Source organism: Lolium perenne, chromosome 4 (genome assembly GCF_019359855.2).
Source record: "Lolium perenne isolate Kyuss_39 chromosome 4, Kyuss_2.0, whole genome shotgun sequence".
Classification (NCBI taxonomy): Eukaryota; Viridiplantae; Streptophyta; class Magnoliopsida; order Poales; family Poaceae; genus Lolium; species Lolium perenne.
The window spans coordinates 395,605,755-395,620,349 of NC_067247.2; the positions used below are offsets into that span (position 1 = coordinate 395,605,755).

Genomic DNA, 14,595 nt, shown 5'->3' on the forward strand with positions numbered 1-14,595 from the left:
TAGTTAACAGTATAACTCAACCATCTAGGAGGCATCACAGCGATTTCTCTCCGTGCCATTGGATCTGACTTAGCAACGCTCCTGATCATTCTCGTTTCGTTCGTGAATTCGCGCCAACTGGGCCACCTACGTTTAAGGACTGCTATTCTGCAGGTCGATTTAGGCAATTCCTAATTGTTTGGGCTGCGAGAATTTCAAATGGGCTGCCTGCAGGCCTTCTCTTGTTTCCTTCCGCACCGGAGGTGTCGATACCACCAGAGGTTTCCTTTCCTCTCCCAATGTCCCGCTGTCGTTTACCCTTCGCCTCCCACGCCGATGAAGGCATCTTGCTCCGCGTGCGATCGACGCCAGCTTGACGCGACCACAGCCGCCGTTGAGAGAGGGATATGGAGGAGTGCTTTCTATTGCGACCTGGGGCTTTTGCACAGCGGCGGCGGCGGCGCTGTAGCCGTCCTGTCCCACACGATCTGTACGGGACGGCCAACACTCCGGCAGCCACAGAATTCTTTGAGCGACCCCACTCCTCCTGCGCCAAGTTTAGATGCCTCCGGGTTACGAATTCCCAGAGTACGATCTTCCAACGCCTTGCAGATTTTGATAAGTATTCTCATTCATCATTATATCCTTTTGGTAACACTCAGGTCCTGCCTCGATTCATTATGAGATTTTGCTTAGTTGATGTTTATGGTTGTATTCCTAGCCTGCCAGTATGATTCTGTGCTGCTTGTGTGCTGAATCCAAGGGGGAAGTGAGTTTCTATTTTCAAATCCATCCAGAACAGTTATGATAACTTTTTTGCATCTTCCCGCATGATGATATGTTTATTGTAGGTGTATATCCCGAAGAGTATTAAGCATGTATGAGGAAACCACATGAAGAGGACACATTGGTCCTTCACCACTCTCACCTAAACCTTTCTCTGTTCGCATGTAATATTTTATGTCCATATGTCTTTCAAGATTTGCAAAATCTGTGTCCTGGCGGTTGGAACAATCAATGTACATCAGCAGTGATCATCACTTAATGGCTATGCTACTGCAGACACAAAAAAGAGCGTCACAGAAGATGCACATTTGCATGGTTTGAGGTGAATCATAGTGTGTTCTATTGTTGGAGTGAACTTTGCTAGGTTCCCGATTAACCTGACATGAGGATATTCTGGGGCTTGGTTGAATAATTTTTTGTGTGTATAGTTCAGTTATCATAGATAAGTTTCTTGTAGTAGTGTAATATTGTAATGATAACTTAGTCTTTTTACTGCAGAAACTTGCTGGATTGCTTATACATTTTCTCTAATAATTTTTTTTTCCAAGCGATCCCCGAAGGATCGAATTTTCATTACCATGGAGATAACGAAAATACAACAGCACCCAGATATGTCTCAGAAAGAAAAAAGCAAAAGGAGAGAGAGGGGGAGGATCGTCGCCTAATGCTAACGTTCAGAACGATTATAACAGAGCATTAGGCGACAACTGGTGTTTAATTTATTCTTGCAACAACTGGTGTTTAATCCATACTTGCAACAACTGGTGTTTAATCCATACTTGATTATCTTGGCTTGCTAAAATATTTTTCTCCGTTTTTCCACAATTTATATGATTGTTGGCTATTGTGAAATCTTTTTTGTTGCTCCAACATGTACGCAGCACGATAATATTGTCTTAGCATGAAAGTGGTCACTACTAAATTTACCCCTGATCATTGGTATTGAGATGCAGGTAAATGGTCTCAGGCAGATGTTTGTTCGTGAAAAATCTGGGTACCGATTCCTTCCGATTGATATAGTTTTTTTTGTACCAATATGTTGCAGGTGCTGTCAGGCAAGCATTATACACTGGTTTTTGTGTTAGTTCGGCGAACCCTAACCCTCATGAGTTCCATCACTTCTCCCATCAATATTTTTTTTAGTTTGTTGTAGGTGCTCTCAGTCGAGGTATTGAAGAATGGAGACTATTTGTGATGGTTTTATGTGGGTAATCCAGAAGCTCATGATTTGAAATGGCTGTTGGCTATAGGTTAGTTTACCTGTACTCTCATATTATCCATGTATGCGTGCCTACGATTTACAAAGTTTGATGCTACTGGCTTTGTCTATGATTCATACCATGCCACTATTTGTTATTGCTGTTGAAGATAAAAAAAAATAGCCATTTTGAAGAAAATATATGAGCAACTAACTCACACAAATTGCATGTCTTCCATAACTTATAGCACCTAAACCTTTTTACAAAACGGAAAGTGTTTTCATGGATGACCAGACTCAGAACAAAATGTAGTTGATAATTGTATGTCACTTCGAAATTAACATATATGTATTACTGAAACAAAGCAGGGTATGTTGATTTTAGCCCCCTCTTAAGTCTTCAGGCTATGCTACTGAATTTTCTCATGAATATATGAGCTTACCTCTAGCAATTGGTTCATGCAATTTTTGTGAGGATGATAGATGAGATGTTGGTGGTGGACGGTTTCTTCCTCCTGATATGAACTTATGTTTTGTTATAAGGGAATTAATCACCAGACTGTATAATATCACAAGATGAATGTGGTCTATTTTTCTTTAGATATAGTTTCACTATCTAAGACATAATTTGTGGTGTAAATAAATTATTGTTGTATGGTTCCTTGTGTTCCATTTCAAAAGATATCTTAGTTTTTGACTGTGATTAATCTATACTCCTATGATCCATAACTACGGATGACATGTGTCTCTTCAGATATACTTTTACTATCTAAGACATAATTTGTGGTGAAAATAAATTACTATTGTATGGTTCCTTGTCTTCCATTTGAAATGAAATCTTAGTTTTTGTCTGTGATTAATCTCTACTCCTATGATCCATAGCTACGGATTGCATGTGTTTCTTCCTCCTAACATGAGCTTATCTTCTGTTATAAGGGAACTAACCACTAGACTGTATAATTTCGCTAGATGAAGGTGCTCTATTTGCTTGAAAAGATAGAGTCCCTCCGGTTTCTTTTAATTGACTTAGATTTAGTACAACTTTCTACTAAAGTTGAGTCAATTAAAAAGGACCGTAAGGAGTACTTTCACTATCTAAGACATAATTTGTGGTGTAAATAAATTACTGTTGTATGGTGCTATGAATCTTCAGGTTGTGTGTTGGCTCACCCACATGATTTGTGGTTTTTAGCTGATTTAGATCGTGAAGTACCCTTGTTAAGACCTGATTTTTATTGTGGTATGATCCAGGCCAACATGTTTGCCTCCCCATAGTGTGGCTCTGATATTTGGATTTAATATATGAACTTTAGTCTAAAAGTTCCTTCCACACTCTATTCCAATTATCATGTAATTTAAACTAATTAAGGTTGTATTTTATTTGCATCTTGCTTTAAAATGATTGTTCTGAACTCCAATATCTCTGAAATGCAGTGGGGAACACTCTGAGCTTCGCTCTCCTCGGGTCGCCCCCTCCAGGCGACCGAGGGGGCAAAACCCTAGCCGCGCCGCCACCGTCTTCCCTCCCTCCTCCTCTCCTCCTCGTCGCCCCCAGAGACGTTGCTGGGCTAAGCCCACGACGCCGGTGAAGGGGGCGGCGGGGATCTGAGCCCTTGGCCCCCCGCGCGGTGTCTAGGTGGAGGACCTCCGCGCCGGGACCGCCATGACCGTGGCGGCTGCTCGATGGACTCCCCTTCCTCCGACGGCTGGCCCTGGCTAGATCTGAGGAGAAGGGCGAGCTGACGGGTGGCTTCCACGGTGGGGGCTCCGGATCCGAGGCGGCGGCCTCGTCTGGTGTGGCGACATCGGCTCGGCGGCGACCGGTGCTCGCAGGTGCGGGATGGCCTCGTGGCCGCGCGGGTGGCGCGTTGCCGACGGGGGTCGGTCTCGGCCAGGTGGTCCGCGTGGCCGCCATGCCCAGATCCGAAGCGCCAGCCCCTCCCTCTCCTACCTCGTCCCACTCCTCCAGATCCACGGCTGGTGCGTCCAGCACTCGATCTGGCGGGGTGCTGGCGAGGGGATCGACGACCGGGAGAAATCCTTGACCAGCTTGCTGGTCTCGACGGCGGCGACGCCCTTCACGCCGTTTACCTCCTTGGGGGCGCCATCGTGGTTTGTCCTTCTCCTCTCCCTTCCCCCTACCTCCCCAGGTGAAAGCCTAGATCTTTGATTGGGCCGCGGCGGCGCCGGTGGTGTCGCTGTCCTTGCTGAAGGCGCGGCCTTGGGCGAGAAAGGGGGGTCTGTGGCCGCTGGCGGTCTGTGGAGGTGTGCTAGTGTCCGGTAAGCGGTGCTGCAGCGGTGGGCAGCGCCCACTTCTTCTCCGGCTTCCGTGCAGTTTCTTCTCGGAGGCGAGCGACGGGACTACAGGGAGGCTCTCCTCGGGATGTGTGCTAGCAGTGTCTGGCTGTGCACGGTGGTCCGCCGGGGGTCTCGGCTGCACTTCCCATCCAGGCGCTCAGGGAGAGCGCTGCCATCGGCCGACGGTACGGCGTCCTTCGAACCAGAACGAGGAGGCAGGGAGCCTTCTTCGGCCTTGGACTGGGTGTGAGTGCAGTTTCCGGTGCCCAGGTGCAATCCATGGCGTCAGGTCTGCTGGATCCTTCTTCAGCTAGCCTCTCCAGAATCCGCCGCTGCTCGTCGATGAGGGCCTCGGCTACCTCAAGCTATGCTTAGTTTTCTTTCTTGTTGTGCTTGTTTGGTCGTTGGTCTGTAAGCTGTTCTTCAGCACCTTTGTACTGGGCGTAAAAGGCTTTATTAATTTAAAGCTGGGCACTCGTGCCTTCTCTCTAAAAAATATCTCTGAAATGCATGCTTTCATGTTTGAGTTATACAACATTGACAATTTATACACATTGTGGTTTTGTGTATGTGATGTTACCTCACCAAAATTGAATGTCATACTTGCTCGATTAGGATGCGGTCTCAGATCATATATATTCAAATGGCCCTAATATATGTACCACATTTTCCTGAACTATCCTTATAATTGTAAGGGTTTTGAAATTCTCGCTTTAGGAGATAGCTTGTGAGGTCAATAGGTACAATTTTCTTGATTACCCAACATAACACACCTGCTGCACATCCCACCCACAGATTATCTTATTTAATAAGGTCACAATTTCTACCATTTAATTTAGATTATACTATACATACTCACCTAATAACATATATTAATTCTGCACTCACTGCATGCACTTCCATGACGCTGAATCAGTTCTGCTCTAGGTATTTATCCTATACATTGGATCTTTCGACACCACATCGTCCTCCTACATTACGAAGGAAGCTCCCGCAAAAAAGATTACTAAGTAAATTATGAAACATATTTATATTTGTCAACTCTTTGAAGAATATGCACGTGTGCATTTTTGTAATTATGTACCTTAAACATTGCTATGTTGTACTGATGTGTGATGTTTTAGGTAAATGTATCTTGTTCTGTGAAGATTAACATGTGTAGCAACACCTCCATGGTATACTTTTAGCCCACCCCCCTCCTACCTCTAAAACCTCACCTTTAGTGACCATTATATGGGCAAATTTTTAGAAATTTAATTTTTGTACTCATTTATTTGAGGGAAGTACCTTTCTCTGTTTCCCAAGGTTCAAGAAAGCGTTAAGCGTAATTGGTGCGGTAGCCTTCCGCTTAGCGCTTCAGCGTGCATAAGTGGCGCTTTTTTCCTCTTTTTCTGTTTTTCTCTGGTTAAGCGCTTATGTGATCGATGCGGAAGGCCTCCGCAATGCGCTTCAGCGCATAAGCGACGCTTTATTATGCTTTCCTGAACCTTGCTGTTTCCGCTGGCTCCCATCACACCCGCGAGTTGAGATTGTTTCTTATGTATAATGCTAAAAAATGTGACATGATAACTATCTTCTAGCCGCACAACCCATCATAAGTTTCATGTCTTAACGTGTGGAAATTATATCATTGTATTGCTAACATGGACAGGCGCGGCAACGCGTGCTACCATGTTCTAGTATGAGTTAAAAGGAAAGGATGGGATGTCATATGTACGCACGATTTTTTACTTTCTTTTTTATTTCCTATGGTTTGTCGCGTGTACGTGACATATTCTATATTTCTACAAATTGTGCCCGTACGTGTTACGTCAAATCCTTAAATCATAGCCATTAAACTTATAGACAAACGACTAAAATAATTTTAATGATGTGGATCAATGTGGTGTCTCTATTTTAGACCATGTATCTTGCTTTTAGTATATAATAGATTCTGACCTTGCATCGTCGCAGCAAAAATAGACCCGCTTTTGCTTCATTGAAGCAAAAAACGGTTCAACTGAAAATAAAAGGAGTCTAGCTTTACTTCGTTGCAGCATAAATAGCCTCGCTTTTGCTTCATTGAAACAAAAGACGGTTCGACTAAAAATAAAAGGAAGACTTGACGGAGATCTCGCCGGAGCACTATACTTTGTCGGAGATCTCGCTGAAGCCCCAAACTTAGCCAGAGACCCACCGGAGACCTCGCCGGAGACCTGGCAGCAGAACTTTTGTACTAAAGTAGCAACATAGTAAAACTATTGTAGCAGGAAAAATATACAATTGTAGCATTGCAAAATTTGCGCTATTATATTAAAATTCGATCTCGCTGGGGACCTTATACCAATACAGATTGTAGCATCACTTCGCACCAGACGAAGCTCGCCGCTGGAACACACACACGACATTTGCAGTACCTTCCTTTGCAGCTTTGTCGTGCGCCTTTTGTAGCACACCGCCGCTCTTCCTTTGCAGCTGCGCTGTTGCCCACTGCTCACATCACAACGACCTTTTCTTTCCAGCTCCACCGCCGACCGCACGTAGTAGGACGGCCCAACATTTGCAGCTCAACCGATGATCGCATGCAGCAGGGCGGCCCAACCTTTGCAGCTCCGTTGCTACCCACCACTCCCCAACACCGCCCCCAGCTTACTACGTCGACGTTGAACATTCATAGCTTCGACACATGCCGCTCTCCGGTGATGGGTGGTTGCAGCAGCACCGGCTACGGAGGAGCCCCCAGGCGTTGGCGGCGGAGGAGGTCAGGAGACCTTGTTGGGCACACCGGCGCCGTCGGTGGCGGAGGAGGTGCTGCATGGGCACCGGCGCATGGACCTCTAGGTTCATGGTGGTCCGTGCTGTGAAGGTCAGCGGTTGCCCCCTCGGGGCATAGGGCGCCACAGTGGAGGTCGGCGGCGACCCCCTCAGAGCACAGGTCGACGAGGTTGAGTTCAGCGGCGGCAACCTGGGGCATAGCCCATAGGGCGGCGCGGTGGAGGTTGGCCGCGATGCCCCTGGGCCATAGGGCGGCGCGGTGGAGGTCTGGCAGCGACCGGCGAGGTTGCAGCAGAGGTTGCTGGAGCTAGGGTGCCCGGTACGCGAGGCGGCGAAGGTCGCTGTTACTGGTGAGGTGGAAGAGGAGGTCGGGCGCCGGTGCTGTGTGCGGCGACACGCTGTGCTTTCCCTGAGATTGCGCCCTCTGCTGACGAAGAGAAAAAGGAAAGGAAGATAAGAACGTGGCCCACCCGCATTGGACACGCGTCAAACGGTCGCTGGATCGATCGATCCGATCGTACGATCCACGACCCGGAGGTTGCGATCAGCGCAGCCTCCGGAGGAAGTGAAGCATTTTCCATAAAAAATCGTGGGAGAACTAGGAAATGTATTAGTATAAAACATATTGAAGAAAATAAAAACCTAAATAGAGGAAACCTTTTGAATATTCCAAGAAATTTATAGCAGCATAATACCATTCTAAGCTTTCTTGAGTAGTAGTCAATATTTCAGCTTGGTCACCGTTGGATTTAGGTTGCAAGATTTGTGCAATTTGATTACCTTTTTGGTTTGTGCACGAAATGCGTGTGCGGTGTGTGATGGCCTGCTGCTGTTGTCGGGTGTGTGTGGGCTGCTGCTGCCACAAGTTTTCTTAGCCTTTTTTTCGGTGTTTTTCTTTCTCCAAGGTACAGCGATCTCCTGTTTAGACAGCTATTCTGCATACTGGTTGGAATCTATCCAATATATAACGTCAGCCAAGGTGCTCGCTGGAGTAGTATTTTGGTGCTCGCCGCTTGGTCGATAACTATGTTGTCTCTCATTCACACATTGTTCTTTCCATTCAGTTATAAGAAAGTCAAGATAATTGTTTTCTTAATCTTTTATTTTCATGTATTTTTTCTTCGTCTACACATTTATTTACTCTTTGTTTTTGTTTTTCTCCTTTATTTTCCCATTTAATGTTTCCATTCCCAATTTTATTTTTCCTATTTTTATAATATCTACATTTGCCTTTATGCATTAATGCTTTCCTCTAAAAGAAATGTACTACTAGCATTTTCATGTCAGAGTTTTTCCTATTTTTTTGCAACTGTTTGCTAATTCTTAGTTGATCGATATTTGAGTTAGAGCTCGACCGAATCCGAAAGTGTTGGATTTATGTCATGATTCGTGCTAGCGTGTGAGTTGCAAGTAGCCTGCAATGGAGATTTGTCAGCTGCAAGTTGATTGAAATTGAGTTTTTTCCTATTGCAAATATGTTGCAACTCAGAAATAATGATGTTCATATGCATTGGATTTGCATTGCGATTTGCACTAGTATAAGAGTTGCAAGTGGGCTGCAAGTATGTTTTTTACAGTTTCAAGTAGGTTGCAATCGATAAAATATCCTAACCATTGGATTTTGCCTTGTGATTCATGTTTCGTGGAAGTTGCAAATGGCACGCAGCAGAGATTTTCTAGTTGCAAGTGAGTTAAAACTTAGTTTTTCTGATTTTCTATTTAACGTCACCCACGCCATGTAGTTGGCCGACATCGCGTCGAACATCTACTGGACCTCCTCCACCCCGAACCCGCCGTGGTAGTCACCGTCGTTCCGGAAATAGGGCGAGCAGCCGATGAGGACGAGCTTGGCGAAGAGCTCGGAGTGGCGGATGGAGGCGACGATGCCGATCATGCCGGAGACGGAGTGGCCCACCAGGGCGCAGCGCTTGATGCTAAGCGCGTCCAGGATGGAGAGCAGGTCGTCCGGCCACGTAGGCGTCCAACCCGTTGTTGCGGCCGAAGTCGAAGTGGTCCGGGTTGACGCTGCCGGCGTAGGCCAGGTCGTAGAGCACCACTCGGTGGTCGCGGGTGAGGTACGGCAGCACCCGGTCCACACCGACTTGATCTGTGCCCAAGCCGTGAGACTAGGCCTATAAGTTGGGGCGGGCAGCCCATAGCGCCCCGATACCCATCGCACTTGATTTTTCATTTTCATGTATTTTTTCTTCGTCTACACATTTATTTACTCTTTGTTTTTGTTTTTCTCCTTTATTTTCCCTTTTAATGTTTCCATTTCCCAATTTTATTTTTCCTATTTTAATAATATCTACATTTGCGATGCACATACCACCGGCCTGGCCTCGCCGGGGCGGTACACAATGAGGCAGATGGGGACATCGCAGAGAGTGGCTAGCTCACGGGCCTTCTTCAGCAGACTGGGGAGGCGCTTCCTGAGCGCTGCCTTGCGCTTCCTGCTGTCCTTGATCCATTGGATCTTCAACCTCCCATTCTGCATCCTCTTAGAAGCTATGGCTTATGCTCTTTGTTTTGTGTGGGTGCGTGCGTGAGAGGGAGAGCGGGAGGGGCCCATTTTATAGGAGAGATTTCTTTGCATGGTCATAACTGCTGGGAAAATATTTGATAGAGCGAATCTCTAGAGATCCCAAAAGATAGAGCAGATATGCATGGTGAATCTTTAGATAATATATTAAGAATATTAATTTTTAGTTAGAGAATATCTAAAAAGATTTGATCACGTGTCTTTCATTCCGAAATATTTTCCCACGTGCATGAATGTATTTTTTCATAGGTGGTGGGGAAATAACTAATCTTAATAATATATCCCTACACGTATGTGCGAATTGAGATATATACACATACGAGTCGCATAACAATATATAGTAGTCGTCGATCAGCGAGTGCCGGCATGATGAGAACCAATGTCCCCACTCCACCAGACGCCGTGCGTGGGCACACTGCTCGAAGAGATGAGGCATGTAGCGCACGAAGCTTTGCTGGGGAAAGACTATGGAGGAAGCGGCGCTCCGACTATAAAAGGGCACCTTCACCCGTCGTGGTTCAGCACCAAGCTTACCAGAGGAGCGCTGAGGGCCGCAGGCTTTGCTCCTGCGGCTGGAGGAGAGGGCAGGAGAATCTCCTGTGGCGAAACTTCTCGAAGATATCGTTGGTATGAGCCTTACGCTATCTTCGAGGAGCTCGCCCCGAGAAAGATTTCACCACTTGTGTCTTTCATTCGGAAACATTTTTCAACGTGCACGAAAGTATTTCCTCAGAGATACCAGGAAAACATTCCCGCGCGTCACATATTTTTGTAAAGAAGAAAACACTTCGCACATTTGGTGGAGAAGTAACTAATCTCAATAATATATCCCAACTCGTAAGTGAGATATACATATATACGAGTTCGGCAGTCCACATAACTATATGATCTTGAGTGGTCGCTGATTAGCGAGCTAGTATCCAATAAGTAAATTATGCAACCCTACCGGGAGTGGTGATGTTTTGGCACGTGGGAGCATATGCTCCCTCTGTTTTGAATGCATGTTACACATTTTTTGAAATTTGAAAAAACTGAAATGAAAAATTCGCATGTACATCTTCATGCGCTACGCGCTCATGAAGTCTTTTCATGAAAAATATACTTGTCGTGTGGTGTGTGTATCAAGATAAAATTCAATACTAAAAATATGGCTTTTCAGAAGATAAATTTTCTCATGTTCACCATAGAGCATACAAAATATTGGTTCCTCGCAAAACTTGATGAACGCACATATATTATGGAGATGTTCATGTAAAATTTTTGTCAAAACTTTTCGACATTCCGTTAGGGGCGTACCCATGTAGAGCCAGCAGGTATCACATAACACTGGGTAGAAAGTGTAATTCTTCACTATACTTCATGTATTTGTACTATGTGACACCCCAAAAATAGAACGAATAGTGCCTATCACTTATATGAGGACACAGAGGGCTCAATTTCTTCCTAGGTCCGGCCCTGCATTCCGTAATATAATTTTTTAATAGAGGGAGCATATGCATCCGGGAGTCGAATTGAATTTCCGAACCCTACTGTCATCGTCCTGGTTTATGGTTTGCTTCAAAGCACACACCAAAGATTCGTCATCAGTTTTCCAATGCTGTATGTTGCCATGTGCAACGAGGACTCACTGCCAGATTACAATGGACGGGAGGACATGAAACCGTAGCTGGTGTTAGGAATAAATTAGCTTTAGATTTAGGCTAATCAAGCAGTTAGCAGATTCCTTGGAATATTCCCTATGGCAGTTAGCACATTAGTAATTTGTCCAATCGCTGTGCATTGTGAAAAGTTGCGTCCCTTCCGAACAGACGCATGTAAAGAAACCGACCTTGTAACCTGACTGTTGGCCTACTATAAATAGCCGCAGTCTCTATCAATAAAGGATTCCATTCGCTTCAATCTCTCTCGCTTCTCTCGTTTCTTCACACGTTATCATGCACGCGCATCTGCCAAAGCAATAGGCTACAGTAGAAGAGACAGAGAAAGGTGAGTAGAAAATGGCTTTTCTGCCCAAACTCGCTTTTTTGCTTCGTTCGGTTTGTGGCCAGGGAAAACCGCCGTGGCTATCCTCGCCGGACTTTCTCCCTCGCTGCCACTCGCCGCTGGAACTCCGGCCGTCACCGGGAGTGGAACGGTGGCCTCCGCCGACGCCACCACGGCAACCGCTGGGTGCCCCGTCGTCGCTTCGGCCCTGGCGGTGGCCTCCGCCGTCGCCTCCGCAGCAACCGCCTCCGCGGCAACCGCTGGGCGCCCCAGCAGCACAACCATCACGGCAACCGCTGGCTGCAGCGCCACCGCTACCATGGAGAACCGGGGCCAAGCACCACGGCTGCTGTACGCCGGGAACAAACCCCGGTGGTCGCTGCCGAACCGGCCGTCGTCGTCGCCGCGCCGGAGGTCACAGCACCGGAGGTCGCCGCGGAAGATGTAGTTGACGCAGTGTACGAGAACGAGGCCTCCGCCTCCAATGTCACCGCGGACGCCGACGAACTTCTGCCTCCTCCGCCGGCATTCACTGTCCCGCCCATGGACTGGCTGCTGGGCGGGCCAAGCGCCGGGTGGCTTGCCGACGACCCCGAGCGCGACGATGATGAACTGGAGATTCCGTCGCCGATGCTGCGCTACTTCAAGCGCCATGGGAACAGGCCGCGCCTCCCGTCCCCGACGCCCTCCGACGAGGTCGCGGAACACTTCGCGCCGCTGGGCTACGCCGACATGACGGAGTTCTTCGAACCGCCGGCTGCGGCTCCCGTGGACGCGCTCCCGCTGGCGCTCACCACCAACCTCCAGACGGAGATGGAGGGGAACGAGGCCGTGGCAACCGCTCGTACCCGCGCGCTCGTCCCCGACCTCAACCTCCTAGAAGCAGAAGATATGGAGGAGGGGAACGAGGACGCGCCGCCAGCGCCATCCCTTGCCCTCCCCACTCCCTCGCCGGAGGCCAGGGTGCTTCTCCGCCGCTTCGCCTCGGTCATGGCGGCCCGCCCCGCAGGCATCCGTCGAGGGACTTGGTCCCCCGAGGCCCTCGGCCTCACCAACGGCGTCGCGGAGCTCCGCCTCAACGAGGCCGCCTCTCACCTCCCATCCTCCTCCGTGGAGAAACCAGGCCGCCGCTAAATCGCTGGCCACGGGCGCTGGCGCGGTGCTAACTAGGCAGATAAATCGTGGGGACAGAGGAAGGAGACGACGGGATTATTTATCCTGTAGTCTGTGTCTATCCTGTACCACACCTTTTGACCTCTGGTCCAAACGGTGCCGCTGCCGACAGTGCTGGGCTTTCCATGCCACCACGATCGTATTAAATAAATAGAATGCTTATTTAGCTATTGTACATGTTGTAGCAGATTAGTTCATATATGTACAGAATCTGCACATCTACCACTTTAGATGTATCGTGTACTGTAAAGCAATGTCTAGCATAGTTTGTACTTGTTTAGTTTGACAAGTTAGTTTGACAATGTATTGCATTGTAAATTAATATTCTAGACCATATGTCTAATTAAATATGACATGTTATTTGTATATTTGCCTCTAGCATATAATAACATGTTGTTTGGTACAACAATTTTATCCCGCGCTGTAAATTCATCCGCCTTCAAATTGTTCATCAAGAACAAATTTGTTGTTTACCAAAATAAATTTTACTATCAAGTAAAATTAATTAAAATGCATGATCATACATGCAGGAAAAATGGGTGACATCAGTAAAAAAGAATTCCAAGAACTACAACTTGATGGAAGTAACTATCTATCATGGGCCATGGATATGAAAATAAATTTAAATGGTCGTGGCCTTGGTCCCGTGATTATCACACCCCCCGAAAATGCTCCAGAAATACCCCAAGTGGCAAAGTATGCGGCATTACATTTCATAAGGCACCACCTCCATCCCGATTTAAAAAATGAATATTTGATGGAGGAGGATCCACTAGCTTTATGGAACTCCCTCAAGGAGAGATATGATCAACAAAGAGCGGTTATGTTACCGGAAGCCGAGAGAGAATGGTCTCTCATAAGGTTTCAGGACTTTAAGTCCGTTGCGGCATATAATTCTGCCGTGCATAAAGTTAACTCCAAACTGAGATTTTGCAACAAGCAAGTTTCAGATGAAGATTTAATCGAGAAAACCTTATGCACTTTCCATCCCTCGATGAGGATATTGCAACAGCAATATCGTCAACACAAATACACGAAGTATTCTGAGCTTATATACACATTACTTCAGGCTGAGAAGCATGATGAACTTCTCATGAAAAATCACAATGCTCGCCCAACGGGTGCCATGCCGATCCCTGAAGCACATGCTAATGCTCATTTTACTAATAAATTTGGAAACCGTAAGAGGAACTTCCGAAAATTCAAGGGAAAGTGGAAAAACAATGGTCAAAAGACCAATGGTCAATTTAAGGGGAAAGGTCATTTCAAGAAAAATGATCAAAATGACAACTCTCAAGTTTGTCAAAGGTGTGGATGTGCGAATCACCGTACAACCAAATGTCGTATTCCCAAGCACCTAGTGGATCTATACATGAAGTATGGAGGAAAAGGGAAGCAAGTTCATGGAAATAAGGCTGAAGCTCACTTCAATGCCATTGAAGACAACCCTCAAGCTAGTCCTTCTCAAAGCGCTGTTGAAGAATTCAAGCCAAAGGACAACATCATCCTCGATGAAGACATGCTTGTGGACTACACCCAAGATGTTTTTGGAGACCTCAATTGATCTCCTAAACAATTGATGTCACTTAGCTACTCAAATACTACGATTTGTTATATATTGTGTAACAATAAGTAGAATAAAATATTTGAGACTACATGTATTGTATTATGTGAATCAGACATAATATTGTAATGTATTTATATTTCGAATATGTAATATAAATACTATATATGTAATTTGATGAATATATGAATAAAATAAATTTATTCTAAAATATTCTCTTTCTATTTTTAGAAATTTATGGGAAAAATCCGATGGAAGAAGAATTATGTTTAGTGGATAGTGCTACTACTAACACAATTTTAAGGGAAACAAAATACT

General features: G+C 46.2%; 2 long non-coding RNA genes and 1 pseudogene across 2 annotated transcripts; 2 read left to right on the forward strand and 1 right to left on the reverse strand.

Annotated features, from left to right (window-relative positions):
• Positions 1 to 1,537: 1,537 nt before the first annotated feature.
• Positions 1,538 to 2,164, forward strand: LOC127349333 (uncharacterized). Its single transcript, XR_007880202.1, has 2 exons — positions 1,538 to 1,718; positions 1,811 to 2,164. It is a non-coding gene; the product is annotated as an uncharacterized lncRNA (long non-coding RNA).
• A 6,616-nt stretch (positions 2,165 to 8,780) lies between these two features.
• Positions 8,781 to 9,512, reverse strand: LOC127348262 (strigolactone esterase D14-like; annotated as a pseudogene).
• Positions 9,513 to 11,453: 1,941 nt separating this feature from the next.
• Positions 11,454 to 14,436, forward strand: LOC127297650 (uncharacterized). The gene is made up of 2 exons (XR_011744183.1): positions 11,454 to 11,543; positions 13,244 to 14,436. It is a non-coding gene; the product is annotated as an uncharacterized lncRNA (long non-coding RNA).
• Positions 14,437 to 14,595: the final 159 nt, after the last annotated feature.